We start from the raw sequence: 18047 nt of genomic DNA, 5'->3' as shown, positions 1-18047 counted from the left end.
CCTCTTCCTCGCGTCAGGCCAATCAGGGAGGGAAATAATTTATTTATTTAAAAAAAAAAAAATGGCGCGAGCAGGGGAATTCATAGAGCCGCAGCACGGCTTGTCAGCAGCCTAAATCCACTCGCCATTTATCGCCATGGTTATCATTATTTGTCGAACACTGCTAATGTACTGTCCCGGACAGCTTTATTCTAAAGCTTGCCGGGTTAAATGCGGGCCAAGCGCGGGGCTTGTCTCCAATTTGAATCAGAGTTTCCCGCGCGGTGGCCGCTTCAATAGATAAGCGCTAATGGCGCTTATTATTGAAAGCGCCCGAGGCACGGGAAAACCGGCCGAAGATAGCCACACGCCGTCCGCGGGTTAAAAATACCCACGGAAAAAGCCGCATTAGATTAAAGCGGGCCGCCACTGTATAAGGGAACAATAAAGAAATGTTGTATAATACGGGTAAACAACTATAATTTTTTATCAAAGTGTAGCCCCCTATAAACAGCACAGGCTATACCTATCTTCCTTCTACTGTGGTAAGTCCTGTTAAGGGCAAGCACCAGTAATACTCATGGGTTTTCCCCCTTCCAAGCCCTGTCCTGAGTGGTAGATGCAGGCCTCTGACTCTGTTGCGGGCGTGAGACAGAGAGGCGGTTTTGCTGACATCACGAGGGGTGGGGCTGACTCTATATTTAGCAGCCAACTCCTGTAAGTGACGGAGTCTCCTGGTTAGTCTGAGTTAGTGAGTCCTGCTGATCGGTCCGGGGAGTTGGAGGAGACAGGCGGTCTCACCTGTGCAGTCGTGCAGGAGTAGAGCGAAGAGTGGAGAGACTCAGCCCCTTTGAGTAGAGCTGATAGCATTCTAGACCCGGTGGACCAATGCCCCTCACCCCCTGCCTGGGGTGATGGGGAGAATCCAATCCCCACCCCGAGGATAACCTCGGAGGTGGGCTGCGGGGTATTGACGCCCCAGCCCAGACCACCCTGTCGGAGGAGAGACTTGGAGGGAAGGAGAGGAGGAAAGATCTGTAAGGGAGGAGAGCGGAGTAATTAGCAAGGCTTTGCTGTTGTGGCTGCTGGACGCCACTACATTTGAGAGTCGCTTTTTACCAAAGACTGTGTGTGAGTTGGAAGCTATTACCCTGGGACCGAGGGGGTTCTTCTATACAGGTCCTATCCCATATTCCTGGAAGTATAGAAGATGGAGGCGCTGCACCACTAAGCAAATATGGAGGCTACCACCCCAGAAGCCTGGTCCTGTCTCCCCAATAACATCGCGGGAAGCTCAGGCCCTCCTGTTCCTCACAGGTATGCACCACCACGACGCATGTAATCTGCCCTCACGCACCCTAGACACCATCGATGAGTCGGGGGGGGGGGAATAAGGGTTACATTTGTAGGCGCTGCTGAGATATATATATGTAACGGTTTTTCTGGCCCGGCCTGACCCACCCAATCTCACATTGGCCCCTGTGGTCTAACCGGTCCGCATTACATGGTAGTAGTGTCTGGTGGTGCACCTGTTGGCTACAGGACTCCTGAGTCTCCCGCATGATGGTGTGTGGGGAGAACCCGTCCAGACAGGCAGCTGAGGTAGTGTGCTGAGTCTCACCTAGTTCCAGTGCAGCGCCTCCACCTCACCAGGGTCCCTGCGTCCGCAAAGGGATGATCCTGGCGAGGAACTCCTCCGTGGTGCTCCTCTCTGTACACTCATTCCAGATAGATACGCGAGAGGGTTTCTGGCTGAACTCATCTTTATTGACACGGCAGGGCAACTGCCCTCCACAAGGAGTATCTTCAGCCACTCATCTTGCCCGTGCCCCCTTTAGTTAGGTATGTCACCTAGATCAGGGATTCACTATTCCCGCAGGAATCACTATCCTGTGCCAGGTCCCTGGACACAGCCTCCCATGGAGTTACTATAACATAACTGACAGAACTCTTTCAGCACTCAGGTAGAACTTTCCAGCAACTACTCAGCAACTAGAACTCCTCCCAGACTTGAACTGTCCAGCAACTAACTTTGCAACACAGTGCTGTGCCTTATGTAAGCTTCTGAAGCTGACACACCTCTGACATCACTAACCATGGAGTCAGAGCATGTGACCAGTTCCAGCCATACACAGGGCACCCCACCAGGGTGTGAGGGAAAACCTCCATGATTAATACTGGCATGCCCATACTTACCAGGCCTTACTGCCAGCAGGAGAGATGACTGTAGGCATTTTACATGACCGCTACATTCTCCCCCTGGTGAATCCCATCGTCCTCGCTGGGACCTAAATTTAGATACCTCTTGCCAGGCAGCACTGCACAGAAACATAATTAGGTTAACATCCATACAAATTTTCAGCATATTGTAAACATGACTTCAGTACATTCCGCCAAGCCCGCCCCGACCAGCAGCCACGAACCTGCGTAATGTCTCAGTACCCCCTTAATAATAGTGATCTGGGTCTGGTTTCCTCACTTCCCGGTTACCCATATCCAGGACCGTGACATAGTAATGCCTAGGCGATCCCCTCTCTGGCCTATAGGTCACCCTATGTTTGTGGATATTCCTCCCTATGCTCCACACTCGCATCAGGGTGTCTATCCTTTCCTCCGCCTTCTTACCTACAATGGCGCTCCCCCTATTGACTAAGTACAGCTCTATAGTCTCTTGGAGCCACTTTTCCCTATTGTCCTCAATTTCATCCATCAGGGGCTCCGGAACATAGGGATACTCCAACCCATGGGATTTTTTATACTTGACCATTATAGCCCTCTCCGCCCTACTGACCCTGGTCAGATCAGCATTACCTGCCCTCCCAGGTAACACCCATGATAGGGGCTCATCAGAATCTACTGGGTCTGACAGAGTGTCAGGACCCATGGGCGCTATGTCTCTACGCTCCAGCTGGAACCACCTCTCCTGTAATTCCCTATCCCTCTGCTCGGGTGTAAACTCTCCCTCTCTCCACCAGAAATCCACCACGTCCTCCCGCCGGATGAGGAACCGAGTACGGTCCATCCATGCGGAGTACCCCTCAAATAGTGGAGCCCACCACCGGGTCTCCTTAAAGGGATTAGGCCCTGGTTCCCGGTCGTCGTCAATCGAGAACACCCCTGAAGACCTAGTGGATCGTGATGTGAACCACCTCGAAGAGCCCGGGGCCTTTACCACTGGTTGGGGTGCTGTATCCGCCACCCTCAATTCTCCCCCTCCCCGTGAATCACCTTCCGTAGCTCCACTGAGCTGCCTTTCCCCAGTCCGTTTTTCCTCCCCCCCCAAAGGTATGTCCACAAATTCCAAGCTGGGCGGTGAACCCGGTGACCGTGTGATAGGGGTAGGGGCATTAGCTAGGGCATGGGGTTGGGTATAGGGGCATGGAACAGGACCCCACGGGGTTATTACCCGCTCTTGACTGTCCGTGGACCGGTCCAAGGAAGATGTCTCCTCGCCCTCATCAGTCCTGAAACCGTCTCTCCATTTTCTGGGCAATACGAGCGGTCGGGGACCTTCCCCCAATCGCCGAAGCGTCGCTGCTTCCCCTTCCTGGGTTCCGCCGCCGCCACCGGAAGTGACGTTCTCCCCGGAACCGGAAGCGTCGCCATCTTGCGTGGGACCCCCATGCGGGATCTCTTCTTCCACGACGACATCCGGTTGCTCCGCCGTCGCCACCGGAAGTGATGCCGTTCCTCCACGTGCGCCTGAGGCCTGGCGCGGCCCTTCCAGCTCTATGCCGTCTGCTGCAACCAGGTAAGTAATAGCGCTGCTTGGCTTACCCGTCCGCAGGGGTGTAGGCGTCTCTCTCCCATCTCCGCCATGTCCTGGGGTGGCAGGACTCCGTCGGTCGGATCGCCGATCTGCGGGGGACGTCCGGTCACTCACCCCACGGGGCGTCGTTCTTCCCGTCTGTCTTTTCCGCTCCGTTTTCGCTACCGCCAGCTCACGGAGGTCCTCATCAGAGTAGTCCCCTCGCCCCGACCTAGGGGTCTCGGGGTGGGGTGAAAGTCTCTTTGCCCCTGTCGCGGGGGTTAATCCAGCCGCCTCAATGGCCAGTGACCCAGCCGACTTGACCGGCTCCAGTCCCCTGTCTCCGGGACTCGCGCGGTTGATCCATAGCGCGCCCGGGGACTCAGCAGAGCGCCGTGTCACATCCACCGGGGGGTCAGCAGGCTGTATTGGGATGAACGTGGGCATAGGCCACAGATACAAAGTCCCGCAATGAGGGCAACGTGCCACCGTATTCACAGTACCTCCGGGCAGCCCGCATTGTAGGCAGAGCCTGACCACCGTCTCTGTATTGGCCACCCTCACCACCAGCACCCCGCCGGGCACTGAGTAGGGCTGGGTGGAGACCATAGTGCCCACAGCGGAGGAGCAGGCCATTCTTTGTACAGGAGTCACTTCCTGTACAGGTCTCTCCTTCTCTGTGGTTCCTCGCAACTGACTGGTGGAAGTTGCTGGATCCGCCACTCCCTGCTTCGGCTCCTCCCTTCTCTGACAGAGTTGGAACCCGCCCCCAGGGGTTGCAATTATGGGCGGGTCCCACAGGGGAATATCATGCCCCTTAATTAAGGCCGCACCTCTCTCAGTCCTGGTGGGCGCGGTTAGCGTTTTCGCGCCAATTTCCCCACAAGGGTGGGGGTCTTTTCCCGCGGCTAGTTCCCGCCTTCTCCTGGCAGCCGCCCTCTGTGCAAGATAACCATCCTTTTTGCACGGCTCTTCCACGGCCGGAACTACTTTTGTAGTGGCGCCGTCTGGATATCAGTCCCTGGGCCCAGTGGGTGCATTCCCACAGGCCATAGTTGAAAGTCACTCCCCCTGGTAGAAATCAGGGGAGGGTCCCATAGACTAAGCGGTTGACTCAGCACAGGGGCTGAATTAGTCACTGTCCATTCCGGCGCAGCCATAGCTTTCGCGCCATGCCCCCCATCAGGGCGGGGCTCTGCTGTTCGCGCCATTCCCGGCCAGCTCTGTGCAAGTCCTGCAGCAGCCATTTTTTCTGCGCCTGGCCCATGCGGTTTCCCTAGCAAGCGGGAACCGCCATTTTGGTTGTCTTTTAAGCCCAAAAAGTCAGTTTGTTTGCTCTCCTCACGGGGTTCTCCCCCAATTATTACAATTTCCTCACACTCTTCAAAGGTGGCCCCTCGCTGTCCCAGGCAGGATAAAAACGGGGCAGCCACGGCCTTTGCTCCGCTCCAGAGCAGACTCGTTAAGGACAATTCAGCGACAGTCTGCTCTTCAGTGGGGTGCACGCCACGGGTGCCCTCCCCATCAGCCTCTGTCCGCCATTTTACGTTCTCCGCGCCACGCGGATCCTCCATTTTCTCGTAACAGTTGTCGTACATGGGGCTCCACTCTGCGGGGCAGCCACCACACCGGTACAATAAAGATTAGCTCAGATGCACCACCACATGTGTACCTTATCTAGGTGTGACCCAGTGTTGCACTACCTCAGGCTAGGCTCACTCTCTCAGTGTCTGCTGTAACTCCTTCCTCCCAGTCTGTGCTCCCTACGGTGAGTGTCTGGAATGGCTAGGTACTCTGGCTGGCTCTGCCATGCAGTACTTGGGGCGTCTACCTGTCTTGGTCAGCCTAGCGCAGACCCTCTTCAGGACTCCTGACCAAGTTAACAGGCTGTCCCTTCTGGCATCCTACCAACTAGCACTGCCTCAAGGTGACTCGGTCAGCTATAGCCCGCTCCAGACCCCTCACTCCCTTCAGGCCCCTAGGTTGTCCCTGCGAACTGACAATATCCCGTCAGCCCCCTGACCACCCCTAGGTCCTTCCCTACGCAGCACAGAGTGGCAGCAGACACTCTCCCTGTTTCCCAGTGTGCCTAGCTAGAGCCTGTCCTGATGACAGATCTGATCTCAGCAGCTCGCCTCCAAATGTAACGGTATTTCTGGCCCGGCCTGACCCACCCAATCTCACATTGGCCCCTGTGGTCTAACCGGTCCCCATTACATGGTAGTAGTGTCTGGTGGTGCACCTGTTGGCTACAGGACTCCTGAGTCTCCCGCATGATGGTGTGTGGGGAGAACCCGTCCAGACAGGCAGCTGAGGTAGTGTGCTGAGTCTCACCTAGTTCCAGTGCAGCGCCTCCACCTCACCAGGGTCCCTGCGTCCGCAAAGGGATGATCCTGGCGAGGAACTCCTCCGTGGTGCTCCTCTCTGTACACTCATTCCAGATAGATACGCGAGAGGGTTTCTGGCTGAACTCATCTTTATTGACACGGCAGGGCAACTGCCCTCCACAAGGAGTATCTTCAGCCACTCATCTTGCCCGTGCCCCCTTTAGTTAGGTATGTCACCTAGATCAGGGATTCACTATTCCCGCAGGAATCACTATCCTGTGCCAGGTCCCTGGACACAGCCTCCCATGGAGTTACTATAACATAACTGACAGAACTCTTTCAGCACTCAGGTAGAACTTTCCAGCAACTACTCAGCAACTAGAACTCCTCCCAGACTTGAACTGTCCAGCAACTAACTTTGCAACACAGTGCTGTGCCTTATGTAAGCTTCTGAAGCTGACACACCTCTGACATCACTAACCATGGAGTCAGAGCATGTGACCAGTTCCAGCCATACACAGGGCACCCCACCAGGGTGTGAGGGAAAACCTCCATGATTAATACTGGCATGCCCATACTTACCAGGCCTTACTGCCAGCAGGAGAGATGACTGTAGGCATTTTACATGACCGCTACATATATATGCCACAACAGGTCAGGCTTATAGCGAGGCGGAACGGGACGAGTGAGATGCACTCTCCGTGCAAGTGTTGGAGAAGGAAGGGCGCAATTGCATATACCGAGGGTAGTCAGGGGAGCGTAGAGTCTCGCACAGTACGCCTTGGGCGCCCTTAGGAGGTGGCGAAGGAGGGGTGAATAGTTATAGCTGACCGAGTCCCTTGAGGCAGGTAGCGTGTGGCAACTGGGGGGGTCAGCCTGTTAACTAGTCCAGGGTCCATGGCCCAGGGTCAGTGCTATGAGTGGCCAAAAGTAGGAGACACCCATACCTAGACAGAGAGGTACACTAGCTATCACCCTCACAAACGCACCACAGAGCACTTGCAACGTAGACACCGAGTACAGTGCATGGAGGAGAGGAATTCCGCTGAGCCTGGGGTAAAAGCCACCTCAATTTAGTGAGAAACAGAACGCAGAGCACACATTTGGAGGACCGTCAGTGTTTAGGTACGAGATACCCGTTAGACACTGAGAATAGGGCACATGGACATTTGGAGGACTCATCCAAGATGGCGTCCGTCCCTACATGTGCTCCGCGGAGCAAGAGAAGTCATCTAAAATGGCGGTTCCCGCCAAGCCTGGAGCAAGCACGTGCATCGCGCACAGAGACTATAAGGAAAAATGTGGCTGGAAATGTGTAATAATCTGGCGCCAGACCCAGATTCCTTGCAAGAGGAGCGGTGTGAAAGCCGAAAGCCCACCCACCTATGCTGTGACTGGTCAGAAAGCCAGGCCACATCACACTGTAGGAGAAAAGACCCCGCCTCTGGATTCCACCAGAGGGAGGGGGCACAAAGAGAGCCAATCAGGAGAGTCCTCCCCAGCGAAGGGAGGGACCGGAAGCCAGAGCGAAGAGCTTCACTTTTGTCTGGCATTCGAGGAGCAAGGAGCTGAAACATTGAGCTGTTCCAACCCTGAGCGAACCATGTCCGAGATGAATACTTCCATTTACCAAGTACAAGGAGGCCTACTGGTCGTGGAGGTAGCTGAGCACGAATATCTCCGGTGTTTGTGCGTCCACTGCGGGATACCGGGCGCGGTACCCAGCACCAAGGCCCGATGCCCTCAATGTGGCACGTTTTACCTTTGGCCGAACGAGCCGTGGCCTTTGATCGGAACCCCGCGGAGTGCCTCTCCGGGAACATTGACGGAGGTGGCGGAAGGCAAGGACAAGACTGCCCTGGTTCCCCGTTACACCCAAGCGGGAGGAACTTAGGCCCAGCCCGCTACCGAACTAGCAAGCTGGCGACAGAGAAGAGCGTGACCGCAGTGGAGGTACCAGAGCGAGACTACTTTGTACCTATACACACTGGTTGTATCGCCGAAGAACCAGGTGACTCCCTAGCGGAGGAACCGATCTTGATTTCCTCAGAGGAAGAGGTTGGCGTGACATCGGTGGCGATGCGCCTACCGGCGAACCACCCCAAAGGCATCAAGAGGGAGCAGACGAGTCCGGAGACCATCCGACGGCGAGCGCTGGTGCGGCCGGAGGCCCGTAAGAGTCCCACCGCCGTGGTGACTCCCAGTGCAACGGAGACCGAGACGATCATAGAGGAGCCCGATATCATCAAAAAGCAGCGGAACGGTAAGGAGACTCCACCACCCCCTTACTCCCGCCAGGTGCAGACCGCAACCATGGCGGACGAGAAAGAGAGGCTTGAGGCCTACTTGTTCGGCCGTGTACCGGATGCTCCGCCACCGCCCATGCCGGTCCTCGACGCACTTCCGGTGCGTGACCACGGAGCGGGTGGAGATTCTGCGGGCGATCCTGATCACATCGTTTACGGTTCCACCGGAAAGAGAAGGCCTGGAGGAGTTTTCTCTTCACGAAGCATAGATTCAGCCATTGCCCTGGCTACCCTACAGAGTCGAGGTCCCTCCCGAGAGGCCAGACACCTGGCGGAGAGCACATCTAAGAAGATGTCCCTTGGGCGCGGTATCACCCGCTTGCTGGACGCTGATATGGACATTCCCCCAGCCCCTAGCTCCATTGCCCCGGCCACTGCCCCTGCCCCGTCACGAGTGGTGCCACCGGGACCTACAAGGGATAAGTTATGTAAATACCCCAAATACTCCAAGGACTTGCGGGATTGGGAGTTGAGTGATGAGGGGTCGGATGGGGAGATGCCGTATTCAACTGTTATACCTGTGCCTAACCCTGTGCCGTTTTCTCATGCAGCTAGAGGGAGGGCCCGTGGGTCCCACACTCCAGTAGAGGCTGGGCCTACCAGCAAAGTGGTTCACAAAATGAACCCTACTACGTATTATAATGCAAAGGGGAGGAGAGATTGCTCGCGATCCACTGATGCGGGTATGTCCGGTGTATCATCGCAGGTAGTGTCGGAGGTAGAGCGCACTAGTCAGTCCGCAGAGTACGAGCACCGTGACAAATGGTGGGCGCCTTTGGTCACCGGATACCACGAGGGGATGGACCGTACACGGTTCTTATTAATTAAGAATAATGTAGTAGACCATTGGTGGGCGGCTGGTTCTTTCACTCCGCAGGAGGTGGAGGATGAGTTAGATCATAGATACCGGGAGATAGAACAGAAACTTGTTGTACCTCGAGGCCCCAGTATCTTATATGATAAAGTAGCTCCAGAAGAGCCTGTGTTTTGGGTACTGCCAAGCAGGGCAGGGCACCGCAAACTCACCAAATTAAGTCGAGCTGACCGGGCCATAGTTGCTAGATACCGGCAGTCCCACGGGTATGAGTATCCCTATGTGCCTGAGCCCATCATGAGGGAAATTGAAGAGAACCGAGACAGTTGGCTCAGGGGGGCAGTCCAGGAATACCTTCGGACCAAGTTCGGTCAGGGAGGGTATCACAATGAGGATAAGATAAGCGAATTAGTACGCATATGGAGCATAGGTAGATGTATCTACATGCATGGTGTTACATACAGGCCTGAGCATGGGCCAGTCCAATCGTTCACTGTGACCGTCATGGATCATAATGGGCGGTGGGTAAGAAAGCCAGATCCAAAGCATTATCTGTAGGGTTCTCCATGTTGGGAGTACCCGGTTGTATTTGTATTTGAACTACCTCATTATGCCATGTGTTATGACAATGTCTAATGTGTGCTGTTTCCCAGGTGGTTCGCCGCAGGATGGGTCTGCTAAAACTAGGTCCAAGTGGGGACCATTGGATTCCACCATAGGGAGAGTGTAGCCCCCTGTAAACAGCACAGGCTATACCTATCTTCCTTCTACTGTGGTAAGTCCTGTTAAGGGCAGGCACCAGTAATAATCATGGGTTTTCCCCCTTCCAAGCCCTGTCCTGAGTGGTAGATGCAGGCCTCTGACTTTGCTGCGGGAGTGAGACAGAGAGGCGGTTCTGCTGACATCACGAGGGGTGGGGCTGACTCTATATTTAGCAGCCAACTCCTGTAAGTGACAGAGTCTCCTGGTTAGTCTGAGTTAGTGAGTCCTGCTGATCGGTCCGAGGAGTTGGAGGAGACAGGCGGTCTCACCTGTGCAGTCGTGCAGGAGTAGAGAGAAGAGTGGAGAGACTCAGCCCCTTTGAGTAGAGCTGATAGCATTCTAGACCCGGTGGACCAATGCCCCTCACCCCCTGCCTGGGGTGATGGGGAGAATCCAATCCCCACCCCGAGGATAACCTCGGAGGTGGGCTGCGGGGTATTGACGCCCCAGCCCAGACCATCCTGTCGGAGGAGAGACTTGGAGGGAAGGAGAGGAGGAAAGATCTGTAAGGGAGGAGAGCGGAGTAATTAGCAAGGCTTTGCTGTTGTTGTTGTGGCTGCTGGATGCCACTACATTTGAGAGTCGCTGATCTGCCAATAAAGAGACAATCCTTTTTACCAAAGACTGTGTGTGAGTTGGAAGCTATTACCCTGGGACTGAGGGGGTTCTGCTATACAGGTCCTATCCCATATTCCTGGGAGTATACAAGATGGAGGTGCTGCACCACTAAGCAAACATGGAGGCTACCACCCCAGAAGCCTGGTCCTGTCTCCCCAATAACATCGTGGGAAGCTCAGGCCCTCCTGTTCCTCACAGGTATGCACCACCACGACGCATGTAATCTGCCCTCACGCACCCTAGATACCACCGATGAGTCTTGGGGGGGGGGGGTGGAATAAGGGTTACAAAAGTATAGAGGAAATAATGAATGAATATATATAAGGCCAATTAAAAAAAAAAAACAGGAATAAAAACATCTAATATCCTAATACAAATGTAGATTGTCCAATGTTATATACTGTAGTAAATGGAGGCTTGGTACTTTTTTCCTGGTTTATGGTACTACATTATAGGCACTAAATATATATTAAATACAGCTATATAAGAAGGCCTTGATGGGTAGCGAGCAGCAGACAGATACATGTAGGGAGCCCAAGCTGACAGAAATCAAGTACAAGGAAATAGAATGGGCTCCCTCCTGCAGCCACATGGGAACTTAAAATCAATTAACATTAGTTTCTTTAAATACGTTTTACTGCTGTATTTCTGATTTATATGGCAAATTGAATCAAGGATGTAAGGGACCAAAACTCCACGCTATCTAACATCCCCTAACATCCACACCCCAAATCTTAATGGGAACAGCAGTGCGTCTGGACTATACTCCACCCTGAGGCATACTATACTCCACCCCACAATGTGCAGCCAATTCACCTTTTGTTTCAAAATTGTCCCTTATTCCATGAGTGGGAGCGAGTACTTAATCATTGCTCATTGGAATTTATTTTATTACTTATCCTAGTAATCCCCCCCAGCGATCCCACCCACCTCCAGGAGCAGAGACCGGATCACCTGTCGCCACCCCTCCCCCCCCCCCCCCGCGCACAAGTGACCGCATGGATGATAATACACCTTTACCTCCCTGGCGGTTCACTCTTCCACCTCACTGCAGGGGGGGCAAACTCCCTGCCCTCTGCTGACTTTGGCATCTGCTGCAAGCATGTGACTCCGCTCCCTCAGTGCTCCCTCTCAATACACCTCTTTTCCCCCCTACCTCCCCTCTCCCCCCTTACCTCCCTCTCCCCACAAACTCCCCTCTCCCCACAAACTCCCCTCTCCACGCATACTACCCTCTCCCTTGCACCTCCCTCCCCCCCCCCGCTACCACCTCTCACTCTCGTTCTCTCTCTATCACCTCCTCCAAACTGATAAATATTGCGATATAAATCGTTATCACGATACATTTCTCAATATCATTATTTTAGGGGAAATGTTGATATCGCCCAATCCTGGGAAAACCTACTAGCTGGAAATCATCTAGGTCGAGTGTGCAATTGTGCTAGTTCCTGACTTACGGACTATGCACTAAGGCAAAAAGGGGCTGAATTACTCAGTTAGGCATATGATATGGCGCATCCCATCGGGAGACATTTGTCAATGTAATACGTCCCTTCAAATTTGCAACCTGTGAATCTAAAGCTGCTCTGGGCCAGGGGTAACAGCCAAAAAGTTGATTCTACGTAGATTTTTGCCATGAGCGCTCCTTTCCCATAATATTTATGATACCTTTGGCCATGTCAAATGACTGGTATTAAACGTGGCATAGGTCCTGGTCTGTGGCATCATTTACAGTGCTCACTTTTGGATAGGAGAGGTGCTGTATATGCTTGAATTTTCCTGATTCACTGCCCAAAAGGGGAGGAGCCATTACCTACTTAAGGTGCCTGTGTGATGAGAGTTCTTTACTCTTTGATAAAGTCCCATGATGGGACGAAACGCGTCAGAGTTTCTCTCTCTGTGATGTGCAGCACTTTGATTCAATAAAGCTGATTTTATTTCAAGACTTGGCTGACTCCCATCTCGCAGTGACTGCTTATCACCTTTATTTCACTTCTATCTACATTGGCTGGAGCACGCAGGCATCTTACTGCAATACCGGTGAGATCTACTTCTCTCCCAGCGTCAGTGCGGGCGCCACCCCTTGGAACGTGTGGACGCGCCGGAGCGCACGGCATGCTGGGGCTAATCCAGACTAAACAGTTTTCTTCAGCAAAGACGACACCGTTGGAGTGTTCCTGAGCATGGATCGGCTGGACGGGCTGTGATGACACCGGGTGGGTGAGGGCAGCAGGCTGTGGTTTTTTTTGAGTTCATGAGAGCGGTCTGCGGAAGCTTCTTCTCCTGCCTCTATCCATTTTCCTGTGTACTAGCCCCCCACCCAGGTTTTCAGTCTACACATATTACCCTTCTTCAAGACCTATATTATTATTTACATTTGCAGTAAGATTCCTTTATTTGTGGACTATACATGGATCAGAAGTTTAGCAAAACAGTCATACACACGATTGGGAGCATCGGACATATGGGGTTCACTCCCCTTCCTTCCACATATACACTGATTAAGACCTAAGGGAGCAAGTGTGCCTAAACAGTAAATCCAATAGGATTCTCGAAATGCAAAGCAATTGAACTCTATCCCCTCCTAGTTTGGAAACTGAAATAGATTCTATCCCCAGGATTTTAAGACTAGCGGGAGTGCCTGCATGTGCAATTGAAAAGTGTCTAGTGTGAGTACTTTTTTCCAAATTGCACACCTATGTTCAAGGAACCTAACATGAAGAGACCGTTTAGTGTGTCCGACATACTGCAAATTACAGGCACAAGAGAGGATTCATGTTTTTGTATAATTTGTTTGATTAGGTCATCTTTATCTATTATTAGGACTTAGATTAAGATCTAATAACTTTTAGGTTTGAAATATGTGAAAATCCTAAGGGATCTCAAACTTGTTCTTGCCACTGTATATAGTGTGTATTAAGTACAGGTATATCTTGTTCTTGCCACTGTATATAGTGTGTATTAAGTACAGGTATATCTTGTTCTTGCCACTGTATATAGTGTGTATTAAGTACAGGTATATCTTGTTCTTGCCACTGTATATAGTGTGTATTAAGTACAGGTATATCTTGTTCTTTTTCTTTAAGAGTAAGGGCCGCCGGGTTAAAGATTGCCCAGGGGTCATGAAGCATAGGTATATATATATATATATTAGAGAAAAAGAAAAAAGAAGCGCTTGATCCTTGTGTAAAATCAGATGAAATTTTTTTTAATACATCATGGACAAGACAATTGCACACTTACAATTTGTCCGATAAATTAAGGCATATTATGGGACCAGCCCATGCACCAACTGAAGACTCCACGGTCACCTCTGTGTGTGTAGGTATCCACAATGGTTCCAGATCTTGTGTCTGTATCAGCCGCTGTCTCCAAGATGAAAGTTCTTTACTTTGGGAGCGCTTATTTACAGCGTGCGGCCGCCATTCACCTCTCTTGTGGAACACCGGGACCCGGAAAGATCTTTACACACGTCCTTACGTCCTCACGCTGGTGTCAGGAACTGCTCAACCACCGTAGCTTCAATGCCAGAAACCCTACGCGTTTCTTTAAGAGTAAGGGCCGCCGGGTTAAAGATTGCCCAGGGGTCATGAAGCATAGGTATATATATATATATATATATATATATATATATATATATATATATATATATATATATATTTTGTCTGGTTATTCAAGGGGTCCAATTATGGTGTACTAAGGGAGGAAGGACTCAGGTCCCAGCCACAGCACATATAGACTGTGGAAATAGAGGGGTTACATTAGCAACTTGTGTTTCAAGCTTCAGCGCACACATTTTACCCAAAGAGAAAGTTTATGAATAAACAGCACTTTAATAATGCATAAAAATAGAGCAAAATGACAGAAAACACAATATAATGGATACATTGACTTTCATATGTGTGTCAAGAAGCTCTTCTACTACACCAGGATTGCTCCACAGAACATCACGCTGCATGACTGGGGCTGAAAAGTGCCAGAAATCACTTTAATACAGTAATGTTATTCATGGTGACTACCCTCCTGTCAATTCATCACTGATGAACTTCAAAGCTGGTTACCAAGTGGGGAGTGTCACGCAAAGTTGCATAGTAAGGACATGGCACCGTCAATTAAACGGTAGCTGCTATGATCAAAGTCAATTTGTAAAACCTGCTGTCGAGCTTCCAATGTGTTATTCAAACAGGTCCTGTATAATCATTGCTACAGTGGTCGTCTCATACTGTAGCTGCTGCTCACTGGAAAGTATGACAATTGGGATGTTGGCTCGGTTGATGTCAAGAAATAAATGGACTTTTATTATTTGGTGACAAATTGGTATTTTATTTTCATACATCGTGTTGAAGTGATGTTCTTTTTAGTTGCAAGCACCTGCAGTGCGTCTGTGACAATATTCTCTCTCCTCTTTTATGGTTTACTGGTTCTCCCTCCATTAGCTGTACCTGGTAAAAACAAACGTTAACACTCCTTTAGTATTTAGAATGGCTTTAGGATTGTTATTTAATGTTATTCTTAATTATTTCAAACAGAGTGACCAGTGCCTTTCATAGGGATTAAAAGCCGTGGGAGAAGTAGAGCAGTAACTCCCGTGCATTTGGTAGAGGAATACTCAAACCCCCATTCATCACTTGCCAAAACGAATTTAATGCTTCACGGTTATATAATCCTTCTTCACACACAGCCACAGATCTCATGATTACATCACAGCCCTGTAACCTGTAAAACTAGTCTTACCTGATTACTTAACTTCCATATATAGGTCAGCCATAAAACTAAGCATTACAAGCACATTGTATTATGGTCCCTGTAGTTCTCAATCATTTTGGCTTGTTGTGTCATAACTTATGGTCCTTGCAGTTATAATGTATTAATTTAACTCCTTCTGCATTGCCAAATAAGGTTAGTGAAAATAAATTACTTTCTTCTTTGTTCAAAAACCATAAGATCCTGGTTGTATGAAAGTACAGATTCCGACACCGGTTTCTTGCTGTCCCAATACAGGCATACCCCACTTTAAGGACACTCACTTTAAGTACACTCGCGAGTAAGTACATATCGCCCAATATGCAAACGGCAGCTCACGCATGCGCCTGTCAGCACGACCTGAACAGCAATACCGGCTTCCTACCTGTACCGAAGCTGTGCGCAAGCGGGGAGACTATAGAGCCTGTTACAAATGCTTTATTTACTTCAGTTATGCACGTGTATGACGTTTGCAGTACAATACATGCATCAATAAGTGGAAAAAGTAGTGCTTCACTTTAAGTACATTTTCGCTTTACATACATGCTCCGGTCCCATTGCGTACGTTAATGCGGGGTATGCCTGTACTGTATATTTATTCTTGAGGCATTTTTTTCAATCCCAAACTTCAGTGAGTACAGCAATAAAATGTCAGGTTATAGACAGAGAATAGTGTATTTGGTTAGCTGTTTCTCATCTGTCCTGAGGCAATTTTTCTCAAGCGTGGCTTTTTTCTAACTACAAATTAACCTTTTATTTTTAGGCTTATTATTAAGAAGAAAGCAGGCACAATGCATATATTCATTATTAAATGGTGTATATCTGCTCCTGACCATCTTACTCCAGTGTACTCCTACTAGTACCAAGAGAAGAAGTTTCATTTTGTAATTGTGTGAATCCGTCTCAACATTTTCACAGAGCATGCAACATTAACCCTTTAAATAGCTTCTTCAATTAAGCTGACCTTTGAACCCCAAACATCTATCTACAGTTAGTAGCTGGATAAGATAGCTGGCAGACATCACAAAGTAAACTAGCAAAACTAATATATTTTGTTTATCTGATATATACCACAATTAATTTTATATTGAGAAACAAGTCATTAAAACTGGTGTAAAAATATTCAATGCTTTGGAGGCTCATAACCTATTCATCAGGCAAAATAAGTGCATCTAGAGAATGCATAGTAATATAAGAAATAAGTTATTTGGGCATAAAAGGTGATATTTACTAGGTGGTGCTATGTCATAAAACACCTTCAGTGCTAGAAGATACTTCATTCAAACGATGGTGTCTGTGCCAGAAGGTGTTCCATGGAATAGCAACGCTTAAAAACTATGGGCCACAATAAGTTCCCTAAGCAGGGCTGCCGACAGGGGGGGGCAGCCAAGTTTGCTGTCCCAGGCCTGGTGAGCTTTGGCTCCCCTGCCAGCAACCCTAATGTGTAGTGTCTGATCCATACCTTCCACCATCCATCACCTCTCCATGTGCCTCTAGCAGGTCCCTCTGGCAGGCCCTCCCCTCTGCAGGGCCCTCCATGGACCTCTGGGAGGGCCCACCGTGGGTCCCCTCTGGCAGGCCCCTCCACCCTCACAAACTGCAGGAAGGCACATAGCTTTCCCATCTGCTGTGGCCATTCCTGCCCCCTTTGCCCATACCTATTCCCCCTCCTTCAGCCCCATACCTATACCCTCAGCCCAATACCTGTGCCCCCAGGACCATACCTATCCCCCTTCCCCTGAACCATACCTATCCCCCTCCCCCATACCTATCCTTCCTCCCACTTGCCCATACCTATGCCCCCTCAAAGGCTCATACCTGTACCTACAGGCCCAAATCTGTGTCCCATGGCCCATATCTATGCTTCCAGTGCCATACCTTCTTCTCCTTCCCCCCCCCCCCCAGGCCAATAACTCCTTCTTTCCTCTACCCTCCAGGCCCATCCCCCTCCTACTACAGGGCTGTAAGAGACGTGTGCAGAGGTACACAATGGAGACCCTTTAAAGTGAAACTAAAATTAGGCTTTATTGCACCTGTCCCTTTAACACAGCAAAACATTCAAAATAAGCAAAAGAAAACCTGCTCCACTTTGGAGAATCTCTACACATGTAGTCCAGCCCTCTCTAACTGGGTGGTTAGCTAAGTTAATTACCAACCCCAAAAATATGTACATTAATGCAGATATATAACAGTCCCAAAAGAAAGTCTTATCTGTCTCTTGTAGCTGTAGGGGAAGCCTCACTGCTCTCCTGGGTCAGCACCTTTGTGTGCTAAGGCAATGTCTGTCCAGGTTTAGAGGCCTGGTCCCCTTGTCTTGCTATCACATACAGTCCAGTCCTTCTGCAGCTCAAGACATCTGTTCCTCTGGTCAGTCCAGTGTGGACTAAGGAAATATCTGTCTGTCCTTCCTTGGTTCAGCCCCCAATTGTGAGACTCAGAAAGTTTGCAAACACTGCGAAATGTGCCATTTTTTGCAATTGACCAACTCCACCTGGCTGAGACAGGAAGAGGGATCTTCCAGTGGGATCTTTGCAGTGTTTGCAAACTTTCTGGAATAGTTTGCACATATCTATTCCATATCATACTGAAACAGCTACGCTTTAGTAAATGATTCCCCCACGCCCCCTTCAATTGCGGCAACACCAACCCTTGTGTTAAAAGACATCAAAGTCTTTTGACCATCATATCTCGTTTCCAGATATGAAATTCAGCATTCGGTTTGGTCACATAAAAAATATGTTTATTTTCCT

This window comes from Ascaphus truei, chromosome 3, assembly GCF_040206685.1.
Source record: "Ascaphus truei isolate aAscTru1 chromosome 3, aAscTru1.hap1, whole genome shotgun sequence".
In the NCBI taxonomy this organism is placed as follows: Eukaryota; Metazoa; Chordata; class Amphibia; order Anura; family Ascaphidae; genus Ascaphus; species Ascaphus truei.
This window is presented reverse-complemented; position numbering follows the sequence as displayed.